Source organism: Rhinatrema bivittatum, chromosome 2 (assembly GCF_901001135.1).
Source record: "Rhinatrema bivittatum chromosome 2, aRhiBiv1.1, whole genome shotgun sequence".
Taxonomy (NCBI): Eukaryota; Metazoa; Chordata; class Amphibia; order Gymnophiona; family Rhinatrematidae; genus Rhinatrema; species Rhinatrema bivittatum.
The window spans coordinates 333,422,759-333,441,329 of record NC_042616.1 but is presented as its reverse complement, the minus strand read 5'-3'; the positions used below and the strand labels follow the sequence as shown (position 1 = coordinate 333,441,329).

Below are 18,571 nucleotides of genomic sequence, written 5' to 3'. Positions count from 1 at the left end.
TCCGCTAGCGGGGCTTGTGGCCCCTATCTGGTAAATGGGGGTCGCGTACTGAAAAATCGCTCGTTGACCGGCTGGAAGTGTAGGTTCAGGTGGATATACTCTCACTTTGCCCTTTCTTTTGTGCGGCATCGTGAATACCGCGGAAATATATTTAATTCCAGGAAAAATATTGCAGAACGTCCAGCCTAGCGACCATTCAAGGAGCCATCTTGAATCTCTCTCCCGTTGCATTTAATTCTTAAGGAAAATTTTTATGATTATTCTGCTTGATTTATACATTGTGATTTTCTTTTCATTGAGATAAATTTTCCAAATATTTACATGTGAAAATGAGAGGTAATGAGGGTAATTTTCAAACAATTATGTGTAGCGGCATATATGCATATTTATGGCAGTGTGCAGATTTACCATATTATTTTTAACTTGCTCACATTTTAAAATGTGCATATCTTTTGCCCAGCACATATAAACAGCATATAACAATGCATTCAACATGCAGATTTTTGCTACCTGTTTTAAAAATATATGCATGTGCATAAATAAAGCAGGTCTCGCATAAGCCCCAGTTTCCGAGTGTAAGTCGGTCTATTTTAAAACATACAAGCATGAGTGGAATTACCAGTTTTATTCATTAGTTTACCAGTTCACCCAGTTCTCCTCCAGGTTACCAAGACTCTCCTGGTTCTTCAGTCTGAACTCCCACCCAGTTCACTCATACCTTCCACTCAACCAACGATACACTATATACGTGTTTAATATCATTTATGCTGGATAAATAGCAGGTGTAAAAATCTGTACAAGCTTAAAGGGGAATTTTTAAAGCTGTTCGCGTGCCAAAACCAGGAAATGGAGGCACATCTAGCACATGCGCGTGTCCACCTGATTTTTATAAGCCACCTACATTCACGCACAAGTACCGATGTGTGAATATTTTGTATCGGGGGAAAAGGAGTGAAAGGTGGGCAGGGTCGAGAGATATGTGCACATGTGGTTACACGCATGTAGCTATATGCCTGGCTGAGTGCCCAGGCCCAATTCAGCACAAACTTACTTCTGCTATAGATGAAGTGTAAGTCTACATAAAACTATATCCAGCTACCTATTGAGTGTTTGAGAGGTCTGGGTTAATGGGGGGCGGGGAGGAGTGCAGGCTAAATACCCAGGAGGGGTCTGGAGGTCCTAGCTGTAAACTGGGCAAACAGGTGGATGAACTGGTAAAATTGGTCATGGACTGGATGCACCCCTGTTATAAAATTCCATTTGTATGGTTCATAGCCGACATTACACTGCGTGCACGTACAAGCTTAAAATTAGGAGCACACACATGCTCGCAGGGCTATTTTATATCATGCACACTTATATGCGCAGAATGATATAAAATTGTAGAACATCTGGGCATGTGCCCATACACACGTGTATATATGCATCCTCACTCCCATTTTAAAGTTATTATTCCTAGTGTATTTTAAAATAGCAATTTACACGCATAATTGTTGGACCTGCCCTGGAATGCCCTTAGACTGCCCCTTAGTCACTTGTGTATATATGCGTGCGAAAGTGAAAATACACACATATTTCTAACTTTTCTAAAGTATGTAAAATGCAAATAGAGGCTACTTAAGCTCGCATATTCTAATTTTTGCATACATAAGAACATAAGAAATTGCCATGCTGGGTCAGACCAAGGGTCCATCAAGCCCAGCATCCTGTTTCCAACAGAGGCCAAAACCAGGCCACAAGAACCTGGCAATTACCCAAACACTAAGAAGATCCCATGCTACTAATGCAATTAATAGCAGTGGCTATTCCCTAAGTAAACTTGATTAATAGCCGTTAATGGACTTCTCCTCCAAGAACTTATCCAAACATTTTTTGAATCCAGTTACACTAACTGCATTAACTACATCCTCTGGCAACAAATTCCAGAGCTTTATTGTGCGTTGAGTGAAAAAGAATTTTCTCCGATTAGTTTTAAATGTGCTACTTGCTAACTTCATGGAATTCCCCTAGTCCTTCTATTATTTGAAAGTGTAAATAACCGAGTCACATCTACTCGTTCAAGACCTCTCATGATCTTAAAGACCTCTATCATATCCCCCTCTCAGCCATCTCTTCTCCAAGCTGAACAGCCCTAACCTCTTCAGCCTTTCCTCATAGGGGAGCTGTTCCATCCCCTTTATCATTTTGGTTTCCCTTCTCTGTACCTTCTCCATCGCAACTATATCTTTTTTGAGATGCGGCGACCAGAATTGTACACAGTATTCAAGGTGTGGTCTCACCATGGAGCGATATAGAGGCATTATGACATTTTCCATTTTATTAACCATTCCCTTCTTAATAATTCCTAATATTCTGTTTGCTTTTTTGACTGCTGCAGCACACTGAGCCGACAATTTTAAAGTATTATCCACTATGATGCCTAGATCTTTTTCCTGGGTGGTAGCTCCTAATATGGAACCTAACATCGTGTAACTACAGCAAGGGTTATTTTTCCCTATATGCAACACCTTGCACTTGTCCACATTAAATTTCATCTGCCATTTGGATGCCCAATCTTCCAGTCTTGCAAGGTCCTCCTGTAATGTATTACAGTCTACTTGTCATTTAACTACTCTGAATAACTTTGTATCATCTGCAAATTTGATAACCTCACTCGTCGTATTCCTTTCTAGATCATTTATATATATATATTGAAAAGCACCGGTCCAAGCACAGATCCCTGAGGCACTCCACTGTTTACCCTTTTCCACTGAGAAAATTGTAATCCACGAAAGGACATCGCCTCCTATCCAATGACTTTTTAGTTTTCGAAGAAGCCTCTCATGAGGGACTTTGCCAAACGATTTCTGAAAATCCAAATACACTACATCTACCGGTTCACCTTTATCCACATGTTTATTAACCCCTTCAAAAAAATGAAGCAGATTTGTTAGGCAAGACTTTCCTTGGATAAATCCGTGTTGACTGTGTTCCATTAAATCATGTCTTTCTATATGCTCTACGATTTTGATCTTGAGAATAGTTTCCACTATTTTTCCCGGCACTGAAGTTAGGTTCACTGGTCTATAGTTACCTGGATCGCCCCTGGAGCCTTTTTTAAATATTGGGGTTACATTGACCACCCTCCGGTGTTCAGGTACAATGGATGATTTTAATGATAGGTTACACATTTTAACTAATAGATCATAAATTTCATTTTTGAGTTAATTCAGTACCCTAGGATGCATACCATCTGGTCCAGGTGATTTGCTACTCTTTAGTTTGTCAGTCTGGCCTACTACAGCTTCCAGGTTCACAGTGAATTTGTTCAGTTCGTCTGACTCATCACCCCTGAAAACCATCTCCATAACTGGTATCTTCCCAACATCCTCATTAGTAAACACGGAAGAAAAGAATTAATTTAGTCTTTCTGCAATGGCCTTATCTTCCCTAAGAGCCTCTTTTATGTTCTTATGTTCTTAAGAATTAGGAAAGTCGAGCACAAAATGCTATTTTGTAAATGACATACATGCATTCACTATCAAACTTGTCTGTATGCTTTTATTCCTGCTAATTAATTTGTGGAAATGAAATTGTTTTCTGTTTTCAGTTTTTGTGTGGGAAGTCTGGATTAAGTGATGGGGGATCAGGGCAGAGGGTATGAATAAACTGATAGAGGTGAACTAGTAGAAAAGTCGGTGAACTGGTGATTGCAAATCTGTGCACAAGTATTTTTATAAGCAGAGTACATGCATTCTTTCTAAAATACATGATTCCTTGTACAACATTTATTTTTATAAAAGGGATAGAGAAAGTAGGTGTTTTCCTGCATTACAGAGATATGCAAGTTCTGAAACATATGTGCAAACTTTCAGGGCAGAAAGATGCAGAATTTTATAAACTATGCAGCTCCTACCACACAGTTTATAAAATATTGCTGTAATTTTAGAAGCACCAGCTAACATATGTGCTGACTTATACAGACTACCCTCATTAGATATATTGAGGTCCATATTCAAAAGCATTTAGCTGGCTAACTCAGAAGTTAGCCGTCTAACAGGCCGATTCAGTAAAAGTCACGGGAGAGCGGGCAAGCGCCCACTCTCCCGGCGCGCGCGCACGCCGGCAAAATTAAGCGTCCAGTTTTCAACCTGTGAGCCACGGGCCGATTTTAAATTTTTTATTTTAAATTTTTTAATTATTTTTTACTTTTGAGACCTCTGACTTAATATCGCCATGATGTGTACAGAAAAGCAGTTTTTACTGCTTTTCTGTACACTTTCCCGGTGCCGAGAGAAATTAACGCCTACCTTTGGGTAGGCGCTAATTTCTGAAAGTAAAATGTGCGGCTTGGCTGCACATTTTACTTACTGAATTGCATGGGAATAACTAATAGGGCCATCAACATGCATTTGCATGTTGCGGGCGCTATCAGTTTCAGGGGTGGGGGTTGGACGAGCGTTTTCGATCCCTTACTGAATACGGGGTAAAGCTAGCGCATCCAAACACGGGCTAACAGTGCGCTCCGCCGGAACGCACTATAATGTATCGGCCTGTAAATGAATATTTGGGCACTTATCCAGCTAAATTCTAGCCGGCTAATAAGATAAACGGCTAGAATTTAGCTGGTTAAGTTAGGAGTGTTCCGAAGATGTAAATGGGAGGAGTTGAGTTAGCCGGTTAAGGGGGTCATTTTTCAAATTGTGTTAGGGTATTATCATGGGTGTATGCAAATTAAAAACATTTAGTCAACTGGGAGGAGTTTGGGAGGAGTTTGGGCAGAGTACATGAAAATGAGGGGTGCTTAACAATGTGTGCGATGCTATTGTAGGATTTAACACCAGAAATAACTTCACCTTTTTTCCTGGAGTTATGCTATGTGCTATAGCCAAAACAGGATTTGCAATAAATATTGCAAATCCTGTTTCATGGAGACAGAGACAAGGAGAGAGAGAGAAAGCCTCTGGAGGCTGTACATATTAATCAATTTTTTATACCACTGTAAGAGGGGCCATTATGAACTCAGGGTGAGGTTTTAGTGGTGGGCTAAGTTTTGGGGGGCAATTTTACATGCACAGTCAGAGGTATGAACAGTAGAGATGTGAATCGGAACCGGAATCGGTTCGGTTCCGGTTCCGATTCAAATCTTATAATTTTTATCGTCCGGCCCGATTGGTTTTTTGTTTATCGGCTGTGCCCGATCCGATAAACAAAAAACCCATCCTGACCCTTTAAAAATGACCTCTTAGCCTCCCCCACCCTCCCGACCCCCCCCCCCAAAATGTTTTAAAATTACCTGGTGGTCCAGTGGGGGCGCGGGGAGCGATCTCCCGCTCTCGGGCCATCGGCTGCTCTAATAAAAATGGCGCCGATGGCCCTTTGCCCTTACCATGTGACAGGGTATCCGCACCATTGGCCGGCCCCTGTCACATGGTAGGAGCACTCGATGGCTGGTGCCCGAGAGCAGGAGATCATTCCCGTCGCCCCCACTGGACCACCAGGTAATTTTAAAACATTTTTTGGGGGGTCGGGAGGGTGGGGGAGGCTAAGGGGACAGTTTTAAAGGGTTGGGGTGGGTCTTTTTTTATCGGGCCATCGGCGCCATTTTTATTAGTGGCAGCCGACGGCCCGATAGCGGGCGATCGGTCCCGGGGCCTCCACTGGACCACCAGGTGATTTTAAAATGTTTTTGGGGGGGGGTTTGGGAGGGTGGGGGAAGGGAAAGGATTAGTTTTAAAGGGTTGGGGTGGGTTTAGGGGTTGTTTTGGTGTGCCGGTTCCCCCCCCCCCCCCAAATAACTCCCGTTAGTGGACACAAACCCGATTAATGATTTTTCACGATAAATCGGGGGAATTTCTATTGTATCGCGCTCTTTAACGATTTTTGACGATTTAAAAAATATCGCACGATATTTTAAATCGTCAAAACACGATTCACATCCCTAATGAACAGCACAGTAGACATCAGTGAAGATTTTATGTGATTTGGAATGATGAAAGATATAAAAAGATGAGATTTGTACAATAGCTCGATGCACTCTCTACCTAGCTGCTTTCAAGCTAGGTTGAAAGTACAATAGAAATCTCTTCTCTGTGTAACTTGTATCACTCCAAATCACATAAAATCTTTACTGATGTCTACTGTACTGCTCATACCTCTGAGTGTGCATGTAAAACTGCCCCCCAAAACTTAGTCCACTACCAAAATCTCACACCGAGTTACTAGTTGCCCTTCTTGCAGTGGTATAAATATTTTACTTATATGAGAGCCTTATAAAAAGTTTCTCTTTCTCTCAGGAAAATTACCCTAACCACACCCCCTTTTTTTTTATCATGGGCACTATTTTTTGCAATTTTTGAGGGTAGAGAGTCCATCAAGCTTGGTTGAGAGAACATTGCACAAATCTCATCTTTGGGTGAGTTTCCTCACTCTGAAGGTCATCAAATCTTCACAAGAGAGCACTGTTCTGTTCATACTTATCACGTTGAATGTCAAAGTGGCCTCTAACCTCTACACTAATACCTAAACCTCACCTCGAGTGACTAGGTGGGCCTCCCATAGAGATATAAATATCTGTCTAGTGGTGGGACATTACAGCTAGTTTCTCTCTCTTCCTTCCTCTCTCTCACTCTCTTTCCAGGACAAAGAGCTGTCCTAAAATCAGGCAGCTAAATGGTCAGATAGCTTAAAGAAGTTGTATTCTAAATAACTTTGGTATGCTTTTGTTGGTTGAAAACATGTGATTTCAGATAAGGATAAAAGGTACTTATCTGCAACAACATAGCTTAGTAGGATTTACAGAACCACAGTTATATTTCATTAGAGACGAAATGCTGTTTTTATGCCAAGTTCTTGTGTGCAGTTATAATGTGAATCTAATATCATGCCACCTCTCTTTTGTTTATAGCTCATCTATACATAAAGTTGTGCTACAAAATGTAAACCAGGCAGGTAAGGAAATGAAAACTTATCTTAACATTTTTCTGCTCTTTAACACCTTTGAATGTACCCAAGGCATACAGTATATGATTCTTTTTTTGAACAGGTGAGATAGTGATATATTTTATAAGGGTAATTTTCAAAGTGACTTCTGTAGATAAAGTAGAACTTTACATGCAGAAATGAACCTTTAGAAAATTGAGTGACCAACATGGAATTACACTTATATACACGGTAAGTGGGTACTTTTACATTCATAGGAGAGAGACATTCCAGGGGGTGGAGTTTGGGCAGAGATTAAATTGCTGTGCATACTTTTTGTTTTAAAAAGTATAGACATTAATTATCTTTGCAAAACAACATGTACCAAATAGCAGTTATAATTCTGTCCATTTAGTTTTGGCAGGATGCTTTTGAAAGTGAACTTATAGGAATAAGTTCATGTTGAAAATTGGTGTAACCTGGGCACACAACAGCTTACAAATTTATGTGGACTATTATAAATTTACCCCAATGAGGACAATTTTCAAAGCAACCTTGCCGTATTTAATATGGATGTGCATTCGTTTAAAAGGAAAGTGCAAAACACAATGAATAAGGCCAATTCATTTCATTTGGGGGGGCCACGAACCGAATGGGGGCACCCCCCCCCCCCCCCCAAAATAAAACAAACCTTATTTGTTTAATTCATTTTAAACAAATGCATCAAGCCTAGGACCAAAGTCAGGGCCTCGCCGAGGGGATAGGCTGAGGACCAAAGAAGGTGCCATGGCCTGCCTCGAGAATGATGCTGGGGTCTCTGTGGAGGTCCAAGCCATGGCTGGGGCCTTAGTGAAGAACCCTGATAATTGGAAAAAAAAAAACTTGGGCAGGTATCCGATGAAGGCTAGGACCTGATGCCTGGGACTTAGCCTAGCCCAGGGCCAAGACCCAGGCCTGATGTCTTGGCCTGGCCTGGAGGCGATGTTCCGATACTTCAACTCCGTCTCAGGCGCAATACAGCGACCAAACATGGAAGCCAGGTCCTGACTGCTGGTCCTCAGCCTAGACTGGAGCCTGGACCCGGCCCAATGCTGCAACCTGACCCAGAGGCTAGGTCTCAATGTTGAGGTCTCAGCCTGGACCCAGGCCCAACACCACTACCCAACCTGTAGTCCAGGTCCCAAAGCCTGGCCCTCAGACTAGGCAGGAGCATGGACCAAGGCCTGATGCCATGGCCTGGCCGAGAGGCTGGACCTTGTCTAGGGTCAGGCCACAGGCCAGAGCCCAGGCCTTGCATCAACTCCTGCATCATCCTCTTCTTTATTCTTAAGCCATGTGCTGTGGTTGCGCTGGAGATAATTAACTTCAGTGAATTCATCCCAGCAGACAGCGCTATTTTCATGTACAGCATTGCTGTACAATAGCTGTACATCAAAATGGTGCCGTCCACTGGGGTGAAAATGCCAGAGTTAATTAAATCCAGCTTGACCCCAGCATACCGCGTCAGATAGAAAGAAAAGGAGTCAAGGCCCCGGTGTCGAGCCTGGGTCCAGGCCAAGGCTCTAGTAACGAGACCCCTTCTCCAGGCAGGGTTGCACTATTGGGCCTTGGTCCATGCTCTAGCCTTGGCCGAGGCATAGGCGATGGCTCCTGGCCTCCAGGTTGGGTCATGGCATTGGGCCTGGGTCCGAATTGAGGCTCCAGCATCAGGACCCAGCTTCTGGTCAAGATTCTGGCATCAGGCCTGGGTCTGGATTGAGGCCGGGGAGTCAGGACCCATTTTCTGGGCCAGGTTGTGGCATCAGGCCTGGGTCCGGGCTGAGGCCCCAGTGTCAGTACCAAGTCTTTGAGCCAGGTTGCAGTGTTGGGACCCAGCCTCTTGATCGGGCCGCGGTGTTGGGCCTGGGTCAGGGTCGAAGCCTTGGCATGGAGACCCAACTCCTGACCGGGCAACGGCATCAGGCCTGGACTCCAGACTAGGCCAAATCCTTGGCCTTGGGTAGGCCAAGGCCAAGGTTGTGGTGACCTACCGCAGCATCAGCCTCTGTACAGGTGAGACTTTGGCCTGGGCCTACTTCTGGGGGAATTCTGCGCAAAAAAAACTTAAAATTCCACAAAGTTTATATTGGTCAAAATAACACAATTTACATGACAGTCTTTAAGTAATTACATTTTTTAAAAAAGTTATTACTTAGAGGTGCAGAATTTTAAATATTTTGATCAGAATTTCCCTAGAAATTCACTGTAAGAGTGTCCCTTCCACTCGCTCTCCCTATTCCCCTGGCCACTTTGCCCTCTCAGGCCCAAACTCCTCCACTTGCCAGTATCTCTCATCTCCACCTCTAGGCTCAACCCTGTCCATTCTATCGCCAGTCCCAGAGTTTGACCCCCTTCTCAGTACTGCCCCCCACACAGGTTCCCCCTGTCTCTCCCTCTCTCACACACATGCTCCCTCTCTCTAGTACACATACACACACCCTCACACAGGCTCCCTCACTCTCTCACACACACACATCCCCTCATACAGGGTCCCTCTCTCTTGCATACACATCCACACAAGCTCCCTTTCTCACACATACATCCTCATACAGGCTACCTATGTCTCTCTCTCATGCACCCCTTCACACAGGCTCTGTCTCATCCATACACAATCTCTTCACACAGGCTAGCACCCTCACATACACATGATCCCTTTTTCATATACACAAGATCCCAATATCTCATACACACATGCACATGCCTTCACAATCTCCTCAAATAAGCTCCTTCTCTCTGGAACCCACACTCAAGCACCCCCCCCACACACACTGTCACACCCCTCTCCCTGCTCACTCACCCTCCCCTCCCCTCTCTCACACCCCTCTCCCTGCTCTCTCACCCTCCCCTCTCTCACATCCCTCTTCCTGCTCTCTCACTCTCCCCTCTCTCACACCCTTTCCCCTTGCCCACACCCCTCCCCTCTCCTCTCTCACACCCTTTCCCCCCCCCCCCACACCCTCTCCTCTCACCTCTCTCATAACACTTACTTCTGGATGCATCAAATATAAAAGCACCAATCTGACTTTTAGTCCTTAGTATTGTTCGCAAAATCCTAATCAATATGCAGTAGTACAAATGAAGAAAGGATTGTATGCTACAGTATTAAAGACTATGCCAGAAATTAAATATGTAGTTGTTACAAAATAATTTTGAGACCAACGTTTGGGGCGTTGTCTTAAATATTTGATAGGGATGTTCATTGGTTTAAAACAAATAAGGTGTCCAAACTGATCAGGCAGATTCATTGTGGTTCATCGAAAATTATAACTACACCGAGCTCCCAGCATTGGGACCTGGCCATCTGACTGGGTTCTGGTGATGGGTCTGGGTCTGGGTTGAGACCCCATATTGGTAATTTCAAAATGAAATGAGATTCTGATGAAACTGCATTGGAATTTAACTTGTTCCATTTTGAAAATGGTGCAAAATTAAATAGGAAATTTCATCTCATTTCTTATTTTGTTTCTCCCAAATTCCCATCCCTAGAGTTCATGCCACTGCTGCTGTTGCTTCCTCCCTCTTGCTGTACCTTGAGGTGTTACTGTTCATCCAACTGCTGCTGCTGCTTTCACCTTCTCACTGTGCCTTATTGTGTTCATGACACTGTTGCTGCTACTTGTTGATATTTAGGTGCCTTGTACTTTTAATGCCATTATTGTTAGTGCCCTGTTTTGCCTTGTAGGTGTCTTGTGGTGCCCATGCCCCTATGGTTGGTATCCTTTGCACATCTTTAGGTGCCATGCAGTGTTCATTCCACTATTTTTGGTGCCCTTTGCTCCTCTGTAGGTACCCTTTGCTCTTCTTTAGGTGCCTTGTGTTACTTCATGCCTCTTTTGTTGGTACTTTTTGATCTTCTGTAGGTGCCTTGTGGTGTTCATGTCATTATTGTGGCATTCTGTTTTTCCATAAACTGTTAGGGGTAGATTTTAAAACATTGCGCACGTACATATGGACTGGGATGGTGCGGACTGGGAAGGAACTTCCCAAGCCCCTAGCCTAACCTTCCTTCCCCTTCCCCTTCCCCTATCCTGCCCTCCCCCTATCCCTATCCTAAATCCCCCCAAATTCTTTGTCCTACCTTTTGCTCATGCTTTTGAGCAGGAGCAAGTTCCGCTCGCCAGCACCCTGCCGGCGCATGAATCCAAAGCACAGCAGCAAATGGCCACTGTGCCAGGTGCCTCTAGCCACGCCCCACGCCCAGACTGCCCCATCCTGCCCCCCCAGATCGCCCCTTTCGCTTACTTCGTGACTTACAAGTGTCTCGGGGGTTTACGCGCATGGCCGTCCCTTTGAAAAATGGCCCGGCACGCATAAGGCCTGGCCACGTGCATAAACTCCCGGGATTTACACGCGTAACCTTTTAAAATCCGGCCCTTAGCATCTATGGGGAAAAAAGTAGCAAGCATAGGCTGTAACTTACTAAGACCTGCACTTGCAGTGCAGTAATGTGGCATGCTTTTGAACAAGAGCAAATATGCATATGTGTACTGCAGTTTCTGTTTGTGTGTATATTTGTGGGAATTTCCACCCTGGTCTGTGTATGTGAGGTCACTGTGCCTTGAGGTGTTCATTACACTACTGCTGCTTCCTTGTTCCTCTCACAGTGCTTTGGATATGGTTGCCTCTGTCATGATGGCCTGAGCTATTCACATCAATTTTGCTGCCACTTTGAATGAACCAAAATGAAAATGCTTTCTGTGTACACTCCTAGTATTTGAGAAACCTAATCTAAAACATTGCCATTTACCCTAGGATAACTTTTTCTCAGTATCTAGCATTTGCCTTTGTTTCAAGTTTATGAAGAAGTGAAACTTTTCCCACAGATCATGAAGTGGCTAATGTTTCATGTAGAAGACGACCAATTGACAGTAATAAGGATGACATGATGCTAAACATGAAAGGTAGGAGATTGGTAGATGGAGTTCTGTTACATCTTAGGTTTAATTTAAAAAAAAAAAAAAAAAGCAAGAAATGTACTTGGAAAGAAAATAAATACTACAAATCTTGGATCATTTCAATACTATCTTTATATTAAGGTCCACTGTGGAGTTTGATCATTCATTAAAACTAAAAACAGCAGCATTCTTTGGAGCCCAATATAATTTAGTTGTAAGTAAATTGGATGCTAGATTTTGAATACCATAGAGGGTAGTTTTCAAAGCCATTTATCTGGGTAAATTGGCCTGACTGAAAATTGCTCTCATTAAACATGCCAAAAGTATGCACAGCTTCCATAATGCAGATACTTTGGTCTGCATTAAAAGAGGCATTCCTTTAAGCATATTTAGGTTGGGGGAGAAAAATAGCACACAGAAAGGGATTTCCATGCTATTTTGCTCTTCATCCTTCTCAGCTAACTGCACAAATAGCAAATGCAAAGTATGTGAATGCTTTTAGTGGGTGCACTTTGCACCTGCTTCTTGTCAAAGGGAAACAACGTGGGTGGTCCCCATATGAGAACTGGTGCAATGCACATGGGCTAAAATAGTTTGTGTAGTTTGCTCACAATGATGGTAACTTTTAAACAGGCGTGCAATCGCACATGTGCATGCGTTTGCCGGCTTGCGTCCATGGATGCAGCTATTTTATATCGTAAGCGCATATATGCTGAGCGTGTGCACATGTGTGCGCAATTTTAAGAGGGAACATGCAAGTGCGTGCAAATCCCGCTTCCACTGCATAAGTGGGGGGATTTTAAAAGGGGCACACGTCCACACCAGTGCCAGTTTCACCAGTTCAACTCCAGTTCGCCCAGGCAAGGGATACGACTTCCAAACCCACCTAGTTTAATAGTCTCCCTTTTCCCCTGTTAATCCCGACCCTTAAAACCCTGCTGACAAGCCTAGAATTTTTTGTTTTATTACTTACATGCCATCCATAGCAGAAGTAAAGTTACGCGGTTTCATTGAGAAATCCAGGTACGCCCATGCCCCGCGCAGACCTCACCCGTGCTCTACCCCTTTTTAAGAAAAAAATATGTTGTGCACACAGTGGGAGATATGCGTTTAGCCAGGTGGCTTTTAAAATCCCTTCGACATGTGCCAGCCTGGCTTATTCGCGAATCTCCCAGTATTCTCGCGAGCCAGGTTTTTTTTAATTCACTTTAATGCGAGCAACTAAAGATTTCCCCTGAGACTTTTTAACCCTTGACAAAGTTTTGATTATAAAACACAGTCACCATTTAAATATTTCTTCCCTCCTAGGTCTCCGAGTAATGAATCTCCAACATATAGAATTTGTCACTACCTTAGAAAACCAGGAGGGAACGGGGATTTAAAGTCCAGAATGTTTGCCACCCAAAGCTATTTTGGGCTCCAAATCTTATGTACACAACTTTTACACATTAAAAGGTGATATTTCAAAACATTTCCGCATGTAAAATTAGCAGATACATGTATAAGTAACTTGTACTTGCATACAGGCTATTTTATATACATGAAAACTATATGCACATTTTCTGTCTTGCATGCACATTTTTGCCCAATAAAAAGGCGCAGTCTAGGGGCAGGACAAAGGTAGGTGTGCAAGTTACAATTTTATGAGAGACCTATATGCATGCATTTGGCAAGTTATTTGCATAATTTTACACCTACTAATTATCTTGTGCAATTGGTATCAGACTCATCTATTACCTACTATTGATTGGGTGGGAGGTCTGGGTGAACTGGGGGGAGTTCAGAGGGAAGAACTAGGAAGATCTCGATGATCTGGAGAAGGACAGAGGTGAACTGGTGGAGGTTTTGACAAATTGGTGATTTTAACAAGGCGCGCAAGTTGTAGAATATAACAGTTTCCGTGAGTGAACAGGGTTTTAGGCAAGCAAGTCAAAATTTTTTTGCCCATAAAATATACTCGCATGGGTTTTTAAAACAAGAAATGTATGTGCCTTCAATGCATTGCAGATGTGAAAACTTTCATTTTGCTTTAGTTTGCCGTACTCTTTACCTTAAATACTAGATTAATTATTAATACGTACTAGATAATTTCACTTGATAAATATTAATGCATGAATACCACCTCTGTAACTAATAATTGTTTGTTGAGTAATAACTGTAAATGTCACTTTGTAAACCATTGTGATCTATACATAGAACAACGGTATATAAAATGTCTAAACAAATACATAAATAAATAATTACATAAATAAACAATTTTTTTGTGTTTGAGGCTTTCAATGCATTGCATATAATCTGCATGGCATTGCATATGCATATAGATCTCCAAATGGCCATATTCATGTGTATAAGAGGCCACACGGAGTTGCTTGAGAGTTACCCTCACAATAGCTAACCTTCCTTATTAAAAATAGAAAAAATGCATCTCCAGGGGGGACTGACATTGTAAAATAACAATAATAAAATATAATACAGAAAACAAATGAATTAGATAAAAATTGTGAATGATAGGATACAGCATACATGGTGAATGTCATTGAACTCATAGGTCTCAATCACTAAGGTACATAAATGACTGAATTTTGAATATCTGGAGATTGTCTGTGGCATCTTTTTATCATCTTAAGGGGGAAAAAGCAACTTGGGCTTGCTTTGTCCTCCATTCTATCCTAAGGAGATTTACTTCTGTGCACAAGTTTTTGCATATCTTTGAATTTCACAGAATAGCGGCCTTAGGGAATAATTATTTCTAGATGTGTTAAAAGCAGTCTAAACCTCATACACATTTGTATTGTACCAATGGCTTAAGTGCTAGGGGCCACTAGGGAAGGCCATGAATGTCATTGTGTAGGGAGGTTGTGGGCCCAAATCAAAGGTGTGAATGTTTAATCCACCAATGTAATACTTGATTACTGCAGTCCTTGCTATTATTATAAGCCTCTACGGAAGATGATAAATACAAATAAAGTAAATTATCCATCATTTTACTAAAATACAATTGGTTTAGAGCTCTCAATACTCTTTCAGAGGTGCTTTAAGGGTCAATATAATAAGCAGTGCTAAAGCTGCTGTGGGTTTTTGCGCATATTTGTATGGGGTTTTTCCTGCGTTTACCTTATGCAGGTATGTAATAAAGTGTTTGTTGCAGAAGTGGACCCTTGGGCCGAGGTGGAGTTGATGCAACCCACAGAGGAGCCCTGCAGGTCCCCCACCATTGGCAGGCGGTGCTGGCTGGAGCAGAGGACCAAATGGAGCTTCACCGGTACCAGCCCTCATCCCCCTTAGGTTGAGCCCTTGGGTGCCAGGGCCGGCTGGACTTAGGCATGAGCTTCTGTGGAGGTGGAGATCCATTGCATAGAAGATGTTGCAGGCCAGCACGGTGAAGAAAGCAGAGTCAATGTGAACAGCGGTCGGGAAAGTCTGTGGTCAAAGGAGGCAGATACAGACTGTAGTCAGTGATAGGAAGAGTTCACTCAGTGTCATAGTTCAAGCAGTGGTCAGGGCAGGCAGAATTTGAGAAGTAACGGTAAACATGCAGAGATCAAAGGCAGGTGGAGGTCAAGCAGTGTTGAGGTCCAATCCGAGGTTAAGTCAGAAGTCCAATCCAAGTCAAAGCCAGAAGTCCAACCCGATGGGACGAGAAACGAAGAGGAGAAGGGAGGACGAGGAACCACAGGAGCAAGATGAGACGCTGAAGACAGATGAAGGGAAGACTGACCACGAAGACAAGAAATCAGAAGACAAACCAGACTGCCAAGGAACCAGGAACAGGACACACAGTGGAAGGAGGAACCAGGAAACAAGGATCAGGAATCATGAACACAGAGGCAAAGCCAGGGGCGGATTGAGGGAAAATAGTGGCCCGGGGGATTTTTCTCCATACTGGCCCATGGGTACCCAATTACATTTACATATATAATTTACATATATAATTTACATATATATGTACGCACCCCTATATTTCGGCATGGTCCTCCCGTATCAACACAGTACTATTTGCCAAAACTCAAAGAATAAAGCCACATAAAGTATAACTAGAAATGCGCAGACAAAAACGAAACTGTAAAATGTATCACACCAGACTCTAGACAGTGCAACAATGGAAAAACAAAAATGTCATCATTCTTCATGAAACAATCAATAAAATGAAGATATATAAATCATGAATCATAATATCATACTAATAAAATAATTTCAAAACAGCTGATGAATAGAATATCTAATAATTAAAGACTCAAGCAAATTTTGAAACCTTTATCAAAACACCAATAAAATATTTCAAACAGAAGACATCACTCACTACCCAATAATTAAAATGGTAGTCAGTCAAGAAAAATGAATTTAAAAAGCCACCTTTACTTACCCTCTCCAGCAGTTCTCCTACTTCTTTCCCTTGCAGGCCACACCAGAAGCAGCAGTAGCTGCTGAAGCTGTCCTCATGGTCCTCTTCCTTAGGGACCACAACCAGTATCTTCTCTCTCTCTCTCTCTCTCTCTCTCTCTCACACACACACACACACACACACACACACACACACACACACACACACACACACATACACACACACACCCTCAAGACCAGTTTCTGTCTCTCACACACCAATCATCTCCCCAACCAGTATCTCTCTCTCACACACAAGCACACACATACCACCAGTCATCTCCCTGTTCAGTTTCACACATACGTCGCCTCTCTGGCCAGTCTCTCTCAATCACACAATGCTCTCACTCCCCTTACTTACACGCAGGATTTCAATCACACAATGCTCTCGCTCCCCTTACTTATACACAGGATTTCAATCACACACATGCCCTCCTCTCACAGCCACAAGCCAGCCAAAAACATGCTCCATCTCTCTCTCATACACACGCATTGACTCACACAAGCACCCTCCCTGACTCACATATACACCACATACACAGAAGCACCATTCCTTTCTCACACACACACACACACACACACAAGCACCATTCCTTTCTTACACACAAGCACCATTCCTTTCTCACACACATACACAGAAGCACCATTCCTTTCTCAGACACACACACACACACACAGAAGCACCATTCCTTTCTCACACACACACACACACACACACACACACAAGCACCATTCCTTCCTCACACACACACACACAGAAGCACCATTCCTTCCTCACACACACAAACACACACAGAAGCACCATTCCTTTCTCACACACACACAAACAAACAAATAGAGAAGCACCATTCCTTCCTCACACACACAAACACACACAGAAGCACCATTCCTTTCTCACACACACAAAAGCACCATTCCTTTCTCACACACACACTCACCCAGAAGCGCCATTCCTTTCACACATACACACACACACAGAAGAACTCTGCCGATCTAAGGCCCCCAGCTGAACAGCTGGTCTCCGGCGGGGGTTAGCAGCACCGGTGTTCATTTTTTCGCCGCTGCCGGCCACGATTTTTATTTCTTCGGCCCCCGCTGATCTCTAGCGGGGGCTGTCTGGGAGGCGCCAGGCCGGCCCATCTTCTTTTCTTCGGCTGCCGCCGGCCACGATTTTTATTTCTTCAGCCCCCGCCGCTTGGTCTCCAGCTGGGGTGGCGCCAGCCCATCTTCTTTTCTTCGGCCTCCGCCGGCCTCGATTTTAATTTCTCCGGCCGGGGCTGGCTGGGTACAGCTACCACCTGTGTCGGCCCTGCTTCGAGGCGGGCGGGGGGGGGGGGGGTGTTCTACACTATTATTACTTCAATGGGCCTGCGAGGCTGCAATCACCAATTCGCCACCTACCTTGAATTGATGGAGGTCACTGGGCTGAGTGCAGGCTGCATGCGGTCGAGACCATGTGACCAGCTAGACCGGCCCACAGGGGAAGCCCGATCCCCCGATAGGTCAATCCGCCCCTGGGCAAAGCACTTCCGAACGGAGTCAACCTATTGCCAAGGTACTGGAGGGTTCTCCATCTCAGACCTTTATAAGGCTGGCTGAATGTCATAATGAGGAGGCATCTCTGGGGGTTCCCGCCCCTGGCCCTTTAAATTTAGGGTAGTTGTTGCATGCGCCCTCAGATGGGATATGCCTCGGGGATCCGGCGGCATTCTTCTGCGAAGAGGAGGGCAGTCATGGTGAGGCCTGCTGTCGCAATCTGAGGAGAACCCTATGCTGGGGAGTGGACAGGAGCCTGGAGGCCAGCAGGTCAGGCAGCTGTGTCCCAGAAAAGCTGGTGCGGCATCAGGAGGAGAAGTATGCTGGCCTGGCCTGGAGGTAAGGACAGCGGACCTCGGGACAGGCCCTCAGTCTGCCGAACGCAACAGTGTTCAGTTTGGGAAAAACGCACGCATAAATCAGCTTTTAAACATGCAGCTGGTTTTGCATGAGTGCATGCAAATGAGGCAATTAACAATTCAGAAGCTATGCAGGGACTCATTCATCAGTTAGTGTAGGTTTTTGAACACGGGTTTTTTAGCGCCTGGGTCAGGGCAGGAGTTAGGTTAAAGCATGTTTCTGGAGACTGGATGTTTGGAACATTTTTGCATAGGGCCTGCATGCATGTAATTTTGCCTGCTGTGAGAAGAGGTGTTTCTGGAGTTGGGGTTAAGGACAGATTGGCACTTATGCCTATGCTTTTGAATATTCAGAATTGTGCATGCATTTTTCCTCTTCAAACTCTACCCATGCACTTTAGCAAAGTGTACATTTGTGTGGGCCATTCAAGCAGTTATAAATTGGCTTCTTAAAAAGTCAGT

The 18,571-nt window shown here is 43.8% G+C and overlaps 1 long non-coding RNA gene across 1 annotated transcript in view; it reads left to right on the top strand.

Annotated features, from left to right (window-relative positions):
* The window catches only part of LOC115086129, a 97,672-nt gene that overhangs the window by 74,074 nt on the left and 5,027 nt on the right, over positions 1–18,571 (top strand). The window contains exons 2-3 of the long non-coding RNA XR_003855095.1: positions 6,887–6,930; positions 11,763–11,840. This is a non-coding gene — a long non-coding RNA (uncharacterized LOC115086129). The remainder of the gene's footprint in view (positions 1–6,886; positions 6,931–11,762; positions 11,841–18,571) is intronic.